This window comes from Quercus lobata, chromosome 9 (assembly GCF_001633185.2).
Source record: "Quercus lobata isolate SW786 chromosome 9, ValleyOak3.0 Primary Assembly, whole genome shotgun sequence".
Lineage (NCBI taxonomy): Eukaryota > Viridiplantae > Streptophyta > Magnoliopsida > Fagales > Fagaceae > Quercus > Quercus lobata.
This window is the reverse complement of record NC_044912.1, coordinates 6,094,565-6,111,105: the sequence shown is the minus strand read 5'-3', so window position 1 is coordinate 6,111,105 and position 16,541 is coordinate 6,094,565.

Below are 16,541 nucleotides of genomic sequence, written 5' to 3'. Positions count from 1 at the left end.
ATTTAAGGCAAATGTTAACCAGCACCCACGTGGGGCTAGTTAAGGATGTATTTTTCATTCAAAAAGCTGCAAAAAGTTATAAAAATATGTAAGAAATAGTATAAAACTGCAAAAAGTTACAAAAGAGGACAAAAAACTGTACGAAAAAAAGTAAAAAAAAAAAGTTATTGTTAACTGATACCTTATTGTGACGTTAACACAACCTATAATTTAATAATCAATTAATTACTGTCATTGAAATTTATATAAGATTTGATTAATGTATGTTTTAAGGATGTACATTAATTTTTATTTAAAAATTTTTTTTTGAGAATTAAAAAAATAATGATAACTTTTTAAATTTTCGAAAAAATATTTTTAAAAATAAAAAATTTAATATATACCTAAAGGCACATATAAACTGGACCATTTTTATATATGCTGTTTTCATAACTTTCATTTTCGTAAATAGAAAAGTCTGCAGTTTACGCACGCACGCAACCAAAAAGAAAGAAACGAAAGGTCAAGAGTGACGCGCGCACTTTTCCGCTTGTCACTTCGTCTTTTTCCCTTTGGTGGTATTGATTCAAAGAAATTGCAGGCCGGACGGCTGTTAAAAAAAATAATAGATCAAAAGTAAGCAAAATACAATAATTACACATGAGATTTGACTGATACTTAGGTATTATTAAGATTTTTAAAATATATATATATTTAATTTACTATCTAACACCATTTGAAAGTTTTGTGCCAATAAATTTGTCTTAAAGGAGAATCTTATGTGAAGGTAATTTTTTGCATTTTTTTGTGTTTGAAAGTTATTAAAAAAAATAGATTAAAAAAAATTATTTCTTAACTTCTTTTATTTGGCTTAATAAGAGATATGGTTGTTTTCCCTTCAAATTGTATAGAAAACAATTATATTTCATGCGAAACTAAATAAGTGAAATTAAGAGAGGATTTTCCTATTTATTTTGAGGTCATTATCATATATAGGAAAATGAAAGTCTTCTATAAAATACTTTTTGAAAAATAATTTTTTTTTTAAAAATATTAATGTCGAAACAAACAAAAGCTCTATTACATTTCAATAACTTGTCCCGACTACACAAGTCACACACTAATTGCATTATGGCAATTATATGCGTGAAAGAGTGTCTGCTCTTATAAAGAAAAGAGGAAAGAAAATAAAATTGATAAAAAAAGGATAAAATTATCCTTAATTTTTCATCATTATACTTTCAAGAACATGAGTATAATAGTAATTTACTCTCTATCATTCTCTATAATTCTGTTTTTTTTCATCCTATCAAAGCAATATGCCATCAATATTTTGATTTTCCATTATTATTGCACTAGAGTAAGATTTTTCATTTTCTATTTTTTTGGGTCAGGTATCAATTATCAAAGTCAGATGAGTTTGTAATGCACAGTAATAGCCTAAGATAAGATGAATTAGGCCTAACAACCCAGTGATTAGTGATTATTAATTTCTTATTCTAAGTTTGGTCCCATTGCCAGCTAACCTCGAGGGAGCTATAATTACCCTTAGCTGATCAAGTCATCTTTGCTAGAGTGTGATGTGAATTCCTCTTTCCAGCGACAAATAAAGCCTACTTTGTTATATATAGTACTATACTATGTTAAATATAATATCTAGTAATTAACTTGTGCTATGCGCTGAAAAATTCAGCAGTTTTATTTTGATAAAGCATATATATTTGTTTTATTTATTTAATTCTCATAAAGAAAATGTCAATTTTTTTCAACTTAATTATGATATAACATGATATATGTTATTTCTAGTTAGAGACATGATAGTAATTCATTATAAAATATACATGTGGGGCCCAATAATTCACGGACCAAGCCCATTTGTCCTTAGAGAGTCCAAAGGCCCGAGCCGAGGAGAACTATGGCCCAAGTTCTACAATGCAGAGCACCAAACATTTTTGTGGTGCAGCCGAGGACAACTCAGTCCTCGGTAGATCCAAAACCTCACCAAAAGAAGAAGGATAAAACCGGTATAGGGCCAAGCTTAAAAGAGAATCAAAGAATATCCGAGAAAGCTGCTCTCACTGCCATTCAATGAGCTGCCCCTGACAGAGCCGTACTCTTTAGCTTTATCGAACCATCCCCAACAATTCCGGGATTGAACTGATGGGACAAATGTCAGTTTTTGTAAATATTGACCCTACACGTGGACGAAGGACAGCGAATGCAAGCTAGTATAAAAGAAGAAAGTAAGTAAATCTGAGAGGGGTCACATCCCACCTCCGAAAAAGAAAGACGACATAGGGGAGAACCTCTCAACAACACCGGACCTGACCGAAGAAAGTCCGTCGTTGGGTAACCGGGATAAAGCCTCAATGGTCCTCGGATCAACTCCGAGGAGTCCCATCCCATAGGGTGCGACGCCTTAGGGCTTAAATGTTCAAGCCCAACTCTTTTTTTCTACATGAACTCCTCTAAAAACCATGACCGGGCATCGCCCCTTGACCAGCGGCTAGCTTTTCAAGCCCACTCTCTACAAATCATATTGTGAGAGATCTTTCGTGTGTGAGCCCAAAAATGTTAATGGGCCGCAAAGGAATCGTGTCCTTACAATACATTAACAAATAAATCAAGGTTAAAGTAACCTGATAGTTACTATAGGATATTTTTATATAACAAATTAAAAATATCCACTTTAAATTTGCAATAATTTAAACCCAAAAAAAAAAAAAAAAAACTCACATATAGATAAATAAAAAATAATAATCTATTTATGCTTGTATACTTCCACGTATACAGTTGTATATCTCTTTTATGGTTGCAAATTCTGCAGAGGAATTTTATCTCTATATAATGTAGTCTCATTTTCCCTCAATATGAGGCAAAGTTATAAATCATGATTCTAAAAGGCAACAAAAAGTTGTTTTCAAAGTCCTTGGCAATGTTCAATTTTCTTTTCTTTTTTCCCTTGCCATGGTGCATTAGATACTCCCAAAAGTGCAGCTCACATTCCTTAAAAATGAAAATATCTTCTTATTAACTTTTTTATAAAGTAACAAAGTGTTTTTTTAGTAAACAATAATACTTATTAGAATACATATGAAAATAGTAATAATAATGTTTTAAACCAGAGTTATCACATAACAAAGATTTTATTATAAAAATATCCACTTAATAGAATAATATTCTTCTTATTTACACCAACCCACAGTTGAATTTAATAAGAAGTCACATTAAAGATAACACCAAAAGCACATGTCATCTTTCCTACAAGGAAAATCTACAGAATTGAGCAATTGGATTGAAAATCATCACCTAAAGGATTGTCATGTCATTTAAGAAAGAAAATACAACAAGCACACATCTAGCACTAAATGTTAAAATTTCTTTTTAGAATTTTTCAGATGTGAAAATTAAAGTTCGTAGAATGGAACTTAAGATTTCTGTGTCAAAATGATCAAAAAAACACAAATTAAAAAAAAAAAAAAAAAAAAAAGGGTTTGTACAGAAAGAGCAGGGAAAAAAAACAATAGAAATGTCTTTGCAAAAAAAAAAAAAAAAAAAAAAAAAAAAAAAAAAAAAGGGTTTGTACAGAAAGAGCAGGGAAAAAAAACAATAGAAATGTCTTTGCAGTTGTTGAGGTGACAACTTGGTGATTAAACCTATATGCTATATTACCATCAACGTACCCATGCACCCTTCCCCACATTGCTTCAATTTTGTCTATTATTTTTCCTTTAAAAAAATTGGATATCTACTAGCGTCATTGAATGTATGCATTTATAAGCTAGATAAGCAGTGATGGGGCTATGTTTTGTGGAACGTACCCATGCACCCTTCCCCACGTTGCTTCAATTTTGTCTTGCTTCAATTTTATGGATGTTTGACAAAAATTAAAAAATCAGTTTATTTTATTATTTAACTTATTTTTACTATTATTTATAGATCCTATTGTATTTTTTGGTAGTATTTATGGGTCTTACTATACTATTTCAATTAACTTTTACTTTATCTATAGTACTTTTAACAAAAAAATTTCAATTTCAATAAAATAAGTGGATCCAAATAGACCCTCGTTTATTATTTTTCCTTTTAAAAAATTGGATATCTAATAATTGTCATTGAATGTGTGCATTTATAAGCTATATAATGACTTATGAGGCTATGTTTTGTGGGCTCCAATTAGCTTAGTTGATAAAGTCTCTTGTCGTTGAATAAGAATTCTGAAGTTTGATTTTCGCCTATACCAAAAAATCAATTGGTGTTTTGGATCATATTTGATGATACAGAGCAAATATCAAGAGCAACATCATTGATTGAAACTATCTTAAAAAAATAAAATAAAACAATATAAAGAAAGAAGAAGAGAGAGAGAGAGACTTACAGGCAAAAGAGCTAAACAAAATGTGAAACGTGTCCTTTTTTTTTTTTTTTTTTAGGCGAAACATGTCTAAATGGCATTATAACATGTTTAATTGGTACCGTATGGTTTTGAATCCACACCCTTTAGTGTAAGGGCCTAGGCATCAGCCCAAATTTTATATCTTTGGTTAAATTCAATCTACTACCAATCTAAAATACACACACACAAAAATAAAATACATCACAAAGAGGGGATCAATACAAACATTAACCAACACTGCAACACAAATAATCATAGAAGTTTCACAATTTAAGTAAATACAATAATTGATTCTCTCACCTGCTGGGTTGTGTTCCTAGAAAAGCAAAAAGTAAACCCAAAATAAATTACTTGAAAAATCATAAAAATAAAAATAAAAAAATAAAATTGGAGAGAAATAAAGCAATATGTTTTTATTAAGTCTTAACTCTAAAGCTTGCACAAAAAAGAATCAAAGATCATAAATATTAGCTATTTTAATTATTTCTCTTTTGATGTTGATTTAAATTCTAAAGATTGCAAAAAAAGAATCAGAGGTCAATGATATCAGCTATTCGAATTATTTATGTTTTGATGTTGATTTTCAAATATCACATGCGGAAAATAAACAGATTAAATGGTTAACTAATTCCAATCAAGAAAAATAAAAATGGTTAACTAATTCTTTATATATATAGTAGATATCATGACTATCTGTATGGCTTTCTAAATGGTTAAATAATTTTTTTAGAATTTAATACTTCTTAACTTAGCGGCAGGGACGGATGCATGCATTGAACATGAGAGCAATGGCCCCCCTCAATTTAAAAAAAAAAAATATATATATATATATATATATTTATATGCATGCATTAATTTTAGTAATTTTGTTCTATAAAATTACATTTTGCCCCTCTTAATAATATCATTGATTTTTTTAGAGTAATGTTACAGTTACAAATTTATCTACAATATTTTTACAAACTGTTAAGGTACAAATTCTTATTGGTTCACATTTAGACCTATTACTTATATCACTTTCCTCATTTTAAAGGCCATTAAAAAAATTATAGATCTAAAATATAAAAAAATATATATATATACTAGTCCAAAAACATTTGTGCAACAACAAAAATCACCAATAGCAAAGCTAAAAAAAATTAAGTCCAATTAACCAATTTCACTCAAACAAACAACTAGCCATTAAAAAAAATAATAATAATAACAGAATATATAATTTTGTCTTTACCCAATAGATGCACACATCAAAAACTCAAAAAAAAAATAATAATAATAAATAAAACTTCAGCGGCTAAGAATCCGCTGAGCTAGGGATCAAAGTCGCTCCCCTTAACTCAAAATTCTAGCTCCATCCCTGTTAGCCACATAAATTTTAAAAATTAAATTATAGTAAGGATATTGATAAACATCCCTTGCTCTTGATAATAGCAATTAGATTTAACAAATAAAGAATTTAGCATAAATATATGTGTAGGGACACGATTTTCAACGACCCAAGGATGTTGTTGGACTCGTGTGTAAAGGGCCCGAATAATATGATTTGTAGAGAGTGGGTTTGGAAAGGCTGGACCTTGATCCTTGGGCAACGATTTAGTCAGAATTTTCATGGAAGCCCATATGAAGATGGACTTGGCCTGTATAGTTAAGCCTTACACGGATGTGGTTTGAAAGGTCTGACTCCTCGGAATTAGTCCGAGGAGCAGTATCTTCTCACCATTCTTCCTCCTTTTTCCCTTTCCTTTTCTGGCCCCCCTCTTTTTAGCTCTCTTTTCCCTTTTATACTAGTATTCAATTCTCTTTCTTCGCCTACGTGTCAGTTTCTCCTTGTTTGGGGCAATTACTCGTCCTATCAATCCTCACGTCAGAGTAGTTGGGAAAAGCTGGATAGCATGGTATGGGGTATGGGTTTGTCAGGTGCTGGGCTCCACATTATGGTGTTGGCAGCTTTCTCACTTGTACTGCTCTTGTACTGAATTTGTCCTTTTCTTCAGGCGTTTTGTGAGGCGTTGAGCGTGAGGTTGTCCTCGGCTACGTTCTTGGGCCTTCAAGGAACTTTCATTGCGCGTCCTCGGCAGTAGGGCTCCTCGGCCTGGGCTTTGGGCCCTTAGCACAAAGTGGGCTGGAATCTCAAATTTCGGGCCCCACAATAGCCCCTCAAAATCCTGTTGCCCAACTTCCTAGTTGGGGAGGAGGGTTTTGGTGACACTGAGACTACCTCGGGACTTGCTCAAGTTCTGTACTGTACTGCTGCTTGTGTTCTTCCATTTGCATGGGAGATGTGCCGAATTAAAAGGCTTTATTTTACTCTTCACCCGCGCAGCGTCCTTTGACGTTTCGGTATTCGAGGCGCGCCTTCACGAGGACCTTTAAATCTTGCGGTGGCAGATAGTGTTGGAAATTGTGCCAGGGCTGCCTTGTCTGTAGCGCTTCTGGGGAATCTGCTCACATTAAATGACACCACTTTACCCGTTATATAAGTAGGATAAGTAGTTATCCTCCGGGCATATAAACCCTTATGCTTTCTTCAAAATCATAACTCCTTATCCATAACCGGTTCCCATATCCAGTTCCGTCTTCCCTTAGTATAGTATGTTTGAGGCTTGGGTGGAGGTGGAGGAATTTCACCCGCCACAGAGGCACCGGACCCTTCCAATACTTAAGGTGGTGTGGTCTGGGCAGGGGAGGCACAGATTTAAGGTAGCCTCCCGCTTGGATAAGGTGGAGACGGTACTCCCACCTCTTTCAGTCAAAACCCGAAGCAGGTTCTGGTCACATCAGATTTTTGGTGTGTCAGAAGATAGGTTTTCCGCCATCAGTGCCGTCTGCTTTATTGCAGGCATGATTTTGTGGAGGCTCATCAACTTCCGGCTCCCGACACCTTTTCTTCAACTGTGCTGGCCGCAGGTTGGGTTCCCTGCACCTTTTCTTCAGCGGCACCAGCCCGGAGTCGGGCTCTCTGCACCTTTTCTTCAACGGTGCAAGTCCCAAGTTGGGCTCTTTGGCTGCCTGAGTTGAAGGCATGTAAAAGTATTGCGGAATGGATCCCCCTAGACGAAATTTTGAAGTGGCAGCACGTCTCTCCCCTGCACCTATTCCTCGGCTTTTTCTTAATTCCCTTGTATTTTCTCTTTTTGCTTTGTGTAGTTAGTTTCAGTATGAGCTTATTTGAGCTCTTTCAATGTACGCTGTACTGTTTCTTTGTCTTAATAAAAGATGAATTTATTTCTTTTTAAATATTTTTCCTTTCTGTAACAATTATTTTGTGCATGGGTGTGCTACGTGTGTGCTTTCCTTTGATGATACTTAAAGCAGTAAACCTTGAAACAGAAACCTACTAATTCTAGTTTACCGACATTAACAAGCATAATAATGATAATGATAATTCCCAGTGAATTAAAACTCATAAAACTAACCGGGATAATGGCTGAGTGCTTCGTAATGCATGCAAGGCGATCGTCCGAGAGGGTAGCCGAGTAGTGAGGGACTTCGACTGCGTGTTTTCGGCAACATATTGCCCTATATTGCATCAATCCTCTAGGTATTGAGGATCCGAGGATAGATCGGGGAATTCTTCTCGGATAGATTCTAAGGTCCATGTAAAGCCCAAGTCGTGCCCAAACCCCATGTTGTCACTTCTAAGTACTTGGTTTTTCTATAGGCTTGAGTCCGAGGACCATACAAGGCCCTGGTTCTGTCCAAAACTTATAATTTTTTTTTCTGTACTTGGTTTCCCTATAGGCTTGAGTCCGAGGACCATGCAAGGCCTTGGTTCTGTCCAAAACTTATAATTTTTCTTTTCTGTACTTGGTTTCCCCATAGGCTTGAGTCCGAGGACCATGCAAGGCCTTGGTTCTGTCCAAAACTTATAATTTTTTTTTCTGTACTTGGTTTCCCCATAGGCTTGAGTCCGAGGACCATGCAAGGCCTTGGTTCTATCCAAAACTTATAATTTTTCTTTTAAGTACTTGGTTTCCCCATAGGCTTGAGTCCGAGGACCATGCAAGGCCTTGGTTCTGTCCAAAACTTATAATTTTTCTTTTAAGTACTTGGTTTCCCCATAGGCTTGAGTCCTAGGACCATGCAGGCCTTGGTTCTGTCGTACTTGGTTTCCCCATAGGCTTGAGTCCGAGGACCATGCAAGGCCTTGATTCTGTCCAAAACTTATAATTTTTCTTTTAAGTACTTGGTTTCCCCATAGGCTTGAGTCCTAGGACCAAGCAAGGTCTTGGTTCTGTCCAAAACTTATAATTTTTCTTTTAAGTACTTGGTTTCCCCATAGGCTTGAGTCCGAGGACCATGCAAGGCCTTGGTTCTGTCCAAACTTATAATTTTTCTTTTAAGTACTTGGTTTCCCCATAGGCTTGAGTCCGAGGACCATGCAAGGCCTTGGTTCTGTCCAAAACTTATAATTTTTCTTTTAAGTACTTGTTTGTTTTTCTAAGGTTAATCCCTAGACTAGGGCGGGGAGAACTAGCTTGAGGCTAGAAGCCCCTAGAGCTACCCGCACCATTAGCACTGCAAGGCGTAGCCCCTAGCAGAAGTTTATGCCGGGGCAACAACTGCATGTCACCGGAGATGGAGGAAACCCCACGAACCTCTGCTCGCTAGAGAATTGACTCCACCGCCACCTGCGCCAACGTGCAAGCCTTCCCATAGACGGCGCCAATTGTAGGGACACGATTTTCAACGACCCAAGGATACCGTTGGGCTTGTGTGTAAAGGGCCCGAACAATATGATTTGTAGAGAGTGGGTTTGGAAAGGCTGGACCTTGATCCTTGGGCAACGATTTAGTCAGAATTTTCATGGAAGCCCATATGAAGATGGACTTGGCCTGTATAGCTAAGCCTTACACGGATGTGGTTTGAAAGGTCTGACTTCTCGGAATTAGTCCGAGGAGCAGTATCTTCTCACCATTCTTCCTCCTTTTTCCCTTTCCTTTTCTGGCCCCCCTCTTTTTAGCTCTCTTTTCCCTTTTATACTAGTATTCAATTCTCTTTCTTCGCCTACGTGTCAGTTTCTCCTTGTTTGGGGCAATTACTCGTCCTATCAATCTTCACGTCAGAGTGGTTAGGAAAAGCTGGATAGCATGGTATGGGGTATGGGTTTGTCAGGTGCTGGGCTCCACGTTATGGTGTTGGCAGCTTTCTCACTTGTACTGCTCTTGTACTGAATTTGTCCTTTTCTTCAGGCGTTTTGTGAGGCGTTGAGCGTGAGGTTGTCCTCGGCTACGTTCTTGGGCCTTCAAGGAACTTTCATCGCGCGTCCTCGGCAGTAGGGCTCCTCGGCCTGGGCTTTGGGCCCTTAACACAAAGTGGGCTGGAATCTCAAATTTTGGGCCCCACAATATGAAATAATAATATTATTCTGAATAAAATCAAATATAAATGAGAATTATAAACATGGATTTGCAAAAGAATAAAAAAAATTTGGTCATGGTATTTACTATATATGAGAAAAGAAATAGTTAAACAAATAATTATTGGACAAGCTCAAGTTTATTATAAATAAACCAAAATTGAACATCTATACTACTATTTAAGGGGCTTCCCTAGTTTGGGCTGGAATTTTTTTTTTTTTTTTTTTGTTCCAAAATACCCCTATAGCTATGTTTAAGTAGGGACAAAACTTGGTAAAAATGCTTTCAATAACTCCCTCATAAAACACTATCTACAAAATAGGATCATACTCCTAGTACACTCATGTTGGTTTTCAAACTCAAATTGCTTCTTCTTCGGTTCTTCAATTCTTTTAATTCTATGTTAATCTTCTTTTCACCATTCTCATCATTTTTTCTACTTGATATGCTCAAATTTGCTTCTGCTCAACGGTATGTGTATGTCAATGTACATTGGTCTTTTCTATTTTGGTTTTGTAATTCATGAACAACTTCTTATATTCTAGAAACAAATCAAATATTTGTGTAAAATAGCCCTTATATTTCAACCTTACCTTTAATTTCTTTCACATATTTCTTAAAGGAATGTGCACTGGGGTGTCTATCTTCAAGATTTTGATATCTAAACTTCAAGGAAGGGGCATTGGGGTGTTAATTTTCAAGATTTTCGTGTGCTCTGTCCTCCAACTCCAACAGACTGTTTGGACTTTGGACTTGGAGTGTAGTCAATGACAAAAATGTAAGCATCTTTCATGACCACTATTTAAAATGCCTCATGCGTATTGGGTTCTCTGTATTATGTTTACTTTTATGAGTTTCTATTCAGTATTTGCTTTCCTATATTTGATTTATATTTGGTTTCTTTAACTGCATGATATTGATAAAGCTTTATCTGTGAACTACTTGTATCCAAATTTGAATTCAAGTGAACTAGAAGGTGCTAAAGTTGATAGTGGGAATTTGCTTGCTTCAAAGACACACATGCCATTTGATAATTTGGAATGAAGTAATAAGTTGGGTTTGAAAGATAAGGGTAATGTGTTTGATTTTCAGTGCACCAATCCTTTAAATGGATTCCCTATTCAAGATACTCATGCTATTAGGAGTGGTATCAATCTAGATAAGGTAACAAGAGCCCGAAGTATTTGCTTAAAAGAAGAGCTTGAAGTGCAACAAAGTAAATGGAATATGGTTTTAGGAGTTTGAGTTTGCCATTCAGTATTTGTTTTTCTATATTTGGTTTCCTTACTTTGTTAGTTTTTTAAAACTCAAATTGATTTTTTTTTTTTTTTTTTTAATTCTGTTGAATGCTAACATAGATTTTTTTTTAAACCATATGACACAAAATTTCATTTAACTCTCACGTAAAATACTGCCTACAAAATAGGACCACACTTTGTTACCATTATCCTCTTTATATCATTATCTTTTCTTTTCTTTTATTTGGTTAGTTTGATGGGTGCATATTTAATTTTTTTTTGTGGTTATAGGGTTTGACTCATTATTTTAGTATATGGGTTCTAAGTGGTGCTCTCTCTTCCTCTGATTTTTTTTCCCCCCTGTTGTTTTTCTTACATTTAAGCCCTACTCTCTAATTTATTTTGTATTTTTTTTTTAGGGTCACTGGGGTGGACACTTTTAAATTTTTGACTAATAATATTATAATAACCTAAAATACCTTATCCCCCCTCCCCCCGACACAAAAGACAAAAAAAAGAAAAAAAAAATCTCAATTTAGTGAATTCAAGGTACCTTTCCTAGTAGTAGTAGACTTCTACTCCTACTAGAATTCTATATAAAAAACCAATGAGCCTCACTTAGTAATGATTAAAAAAAAAAATATATATATATATATATATATATATGCATTGATTCATTGAATAGTAGCCTGAACACAAAGACTTGATGGATTAGACAAAAACATACTACAAGTCTACAACTATAATATAAAACCATGGGTCCCACTTGGTAATGATTAAAAAAAAAAAAAACAACAACAACAACTTTGCTACACCTACACAAAATAGAAATCAATACTGTTATAGAACTCTGGAAAAAAGAAAAAAAAAAAAAAAAAAGAATGTGTATATCTGTAAATATAATGCAAACAAAGTACACCTCTCATCAAAAAGAAAAAAAATATATATTCTTTTCATACCAATCTCTTTCTTTGGACTTCAGAGTTTCTGTGGAGTTTTTAAAAGCGTTCAAGTTGGGTTTTTAAGTCACACATTCAAATATTCAGAGTTATGCATACTCTTAATACTTTTGCTTTTTATTTATTTATTTTTGAAGAATCAAATTATATGTTTAAACTGTTTATATTTAAATGGATCTCTTGATTTGACTATTTTTAACCATAAATTTATAATTCAAATTATATGTTTAAACTATTTGTATTTATAATGATCTCTTAATTTGATTATTCTTAATCATAAACTGTAATTTTTTTTCTTTATTTTAATGATATGACATATATATTTGTAGTTAATTGACATATAGTTGTTTATTTATTTTGTTATAAATATTGATTAATTTTTTTAGATTAATTTTTTGATCCTTACACCATATTTCAATTTGATCCTTAATCTTTTAATTGTGTCAATTTGGTCCCTAAGCTTTCAGTGACATGTCAATTTAATCTCTACCATTATCTCTTAGATGGAAATTACTGACGTGGTAAACAGGCTAAAAAAATAATAATATTTTCCCATGTCATCGGACAATTATATCGCCATGTCAATTTTTTTATTTAAAAAAAAATAGCTTTAAATACTTTGAAACGTTTCTTGAAACGCTAAACCAAGCTAAAAGCCCTCTCGCAATTTGACTGAACCAAACCTCCATGGCTAAACCTTTAATACTTTGGTCTTCTAACTTGTCTCATCGTCCCCGTTTTCGCTCACTTTATTCTCACCCTTTCTCTCTTATTGATCAACTTAAGAAGGACTCGATTGGACCATCGTTGTTGCTACTACTCTATCACTCTGTTTCCTTTCTCATTCAAGTCCAATATGGAAATTGAATTCTACAGTAAACTCAACGGTAATTTTCAAGGAAGTTACTTAACTATTGGAGGAATATCAAAGGTTAGCAGCAAGCCAACAACACTTATGGTCCTGTAACCTTTTATTTGTTTTTATTCTCTATTTTGTTATTATCCTAGACATGCCAAACCTGGGCTAGTGTTGTGTCTCCAAGACTTTTATATACTCATGATTCAATTTTAATAAAATTTCTATCATTTACTCAAAAAATCATTGTATCTTTTCAATCCAAGCTCGCCGAATTGAAAACAACTAATAAATTCCCATATTCAATTTAGATTACCATATTTAAAAAAAATTCATATTGTTGCACACAATTATGATACAAACCCAAATCTCAAAACCAACAAGGAATTGTCAAGCAACCCAATACAACTGGAGTGCAATTGTATACCACATGCCAATTTTAAAACCCACAACAAAAACAAGCCCAGTTACACAATCAACTACAAAACAAAAACCTATCTTGTTGACTGAGTTAATACAAATTTTGTTATAAGCCCAAAAACTAATGCGAACAAAAAATAAGAGCAAACAACTATGGTTTCAGACTCCTTCCTGGGTTTGAGAGGTGAGAAAATTTGGCCAGATTAACCGATCTGGGTTTGAGCAGAGAGAGAGAGTGTGTGGGAATAGAGGGAGTGACAAAAGGATGACAAGTTCAAGGCCATCACCAGGAAGGCGGTGGCAAGTGGTTAAAGCATTGAATGTTCGGCCATGGAGGTATGATTCGATCTGGTTGAGAGATGATAAGCTTCACCTAGGTTTTAGGGTTGTTTAAGCTAATTTAGTCTCTCTCTTTTTTGGAGTAAATGCATTTTTAGTCCCTACATTTTAGATATTTTTCTATTTTGGTCCCAACATTTTTATTTCACCACTTTTAGTCACTAAACCAATTAACGCGTGACATTTAAGTCTTTGCCATCAGCCAACAAACAGAAAAAGCATACGTGGTTGATGAAGAAATAAAATAAGGTTTTTTTTTTTTTTTTTTTTTTACACGTGGCATGCCCCATTTCAACATGTCGCTTTCTAGCCCTAAACCAATCACGTATATGTCACGTGAGGCACTCACCAACCAATTTGGTGCGTAGACACTAAAAATCCTCAAATTAGACTAGAAATACCCTCTCTGTCTTTCTTGAACCATTAGCCTCTCTCTCAAATCACCATCATCAACCATCTCTGTCACTTAAAGCCACCATCATCATCAACCATCTCTCAAGATCTTCAACCACTTCGAAGTCCCTGATCAAATGGAAGCAAGCTCTTCAACTAGTTCAAGCTTGAGGAGGAGAGCTCCATTAAGGTGCTACTATGCTGAAAAACCAATGCTAGTCGTTTCGTGGACATCAAACAACACTGGTAGAAGGTTTTATGGTTGTCCATACTATTGGGTATTTCAATTTGAGTATTTTGTTTTACTGGGGTTCAGTTTTTTTGTTTAAATTCTTCTTTGGTGGTAGAAGTTTATTTTTCAATTTTCTTGTGTTTCATTATTAAGTGCTTGGTTTGCATTTCAAGTTGGGTGAAAGTGTAACTCTTCCAATGACGTAATGATGAGATATGTGAACGATATAAGATGCTTATTCCAAAGCAAAGGCAACATATCACACGTAGAGGTTGAGGTTTCAAGCTGCTACAAGAGAGAGAAGTTTTTCACTATGTCTTTGGCATTCTTATTGGTGATATGTCTTTGTAATTGTATGTTTGGTTAGACAGGTAGTGGAAGTTTGGTTAGGCAACAAATGGGAAGTGTGGAAGTGTTTATGTTTGGTTAGTTGGGTGGTGGAAGTGTATGTTTGGTTAGCATGTTACATAGATAGGGGAGTTTTAATATCTTGTAATTGCTAATGTATAGGGTTAGCAATGTGTAAACTTTTTGGTTAGGAAGTTAGCATGGAAACACCTGCTGGTTTTTTTTTTTTTTTTTTTTTTTTTTTTTTTTTTTTTTTTTTTTTTTTTTTGTAGAATTCCTGGAATGAAATGCATACCCCTGTTCCTTGATGATTGGAATAGCAGTGTGTTGGTGATGTGTTATGCAATGGTAAATTATTGTGAACTTGCCTAATGAATTTGTGAATCTGTGCCTAAATATTGTGAATCTGCGCCTAAATACTATGAATCTATGCATATTTACTGGGAAGCATAATTAAGTTAGGCATGCCTAGTTAAGTCAGGCATACCTTTACTATTTCCTAACCTAAGATGTATTTGGCTTCAAGGCTCTCATTATGGGTGAAATTTGCAAATAATGCACCATTTGATTGCTAAATCTTAAAGTAAACAATAATTTGAGCTATTTTCTTGATCCTACTCCTAAAATAAGAAATAAATACTATCCTAGCAAACCTGTTAGTATCTGTTTTTGGGCAAAGGGAAAGAAACAAAGTTTGAAGGAGGGGTACAATAAATCTGTCAGTATATGTTTTAAACATGAAATATAGAAATTCTGATAGTTTTTTGACCCCTTAAAACCACAATCAGATTAACCTAGGTAATTAGCCAAGTGATTACTTAGTCAAATTAACAAATCTAGGCTAACACGAATATATCATATCAATGTACAGTAGCGGAAAATAAAAGTACAACGATATGATAACCTAGGAAAACCAAATCGGTAAAAAATCTTGGGAGAATTTAACCTAACTATCCTCAAGTAAAGAAAAAATCCACTAGAAAGAATCGAAATTCATACAATAAGACTTACAAGCCCCCACGCTCAAGTTCATTATTAGATGTACTAGTTCTGTTTGTTGTGCCTGGCAATGAGGAGTTTCCTCCAATCTCACATCTACAACTTCTTCTATTATGCCCTAACTTACCACATGCCTTGCATTGCTTAGAGATGCCAGCTCTCCTACTTGTTGGCTCATTAGGTTCCCTTACTCTTTTCTTCTTAAGTTTGCCAGGTGGTCTTCTTTTGATGGAAGACTGAACTGGGTCTCCACATATTCTGTCCATTGATTGGTGATATGATTGACTCATAACATGCCTTGCATGTAGAAACATGGTAACATAGGTGAATCTACTGCTCAGCATCTTGTTCGTTGAAAATATGTACGTGATTGCATGAACACAGGGTATGCCACTTGTATCCCACTTTCTACAACTACAGTGTGCTGTGGCCAAGTCAACAATAAAACTTTGCAAACCATTTTTTACTTCAAATTGGGTCTACCCTATCCAACAAGCTAACCACCTACTGGCTGCCAGTTTTTCCTTATGCAACCTTTTCAGAACCTTGGCACAAATATCTTATTCTACTCTTAGAATCTTCTCTCTATTTCCTTGAAACCTAGTCATGAGATATAGTCTGATACACTTAAGCTGCAAGCACATATAAATACAATGAAACATTAGATATTAATTGCAACACCTACTAAAAACAGTACCAAACAATGAACCTAATTAACTGTAGCCTGTAGGTGATCACAAACACTTATACCATGCTAATTATAGGCTTAGACATAAATTTAAGAATTCTGTTGTTGAAACTCTCATACATATTGTTTAATATAATGTCAGTCAAGCCATCCTCACTAAACATGTCTCTAGCCCATTTTGTTGTTGAATGAGCATCCAACCAATTATGTGCATCAACATCAATTTCCTTCAGCTCATCCATCACCTTATCAAACTCTTCTTTATAAGTTGTCTTGATTGCCCTCTAAAACATAACTTTGATCAGAATACTAGGATGATTCTTCCTAAAGTTGTTAT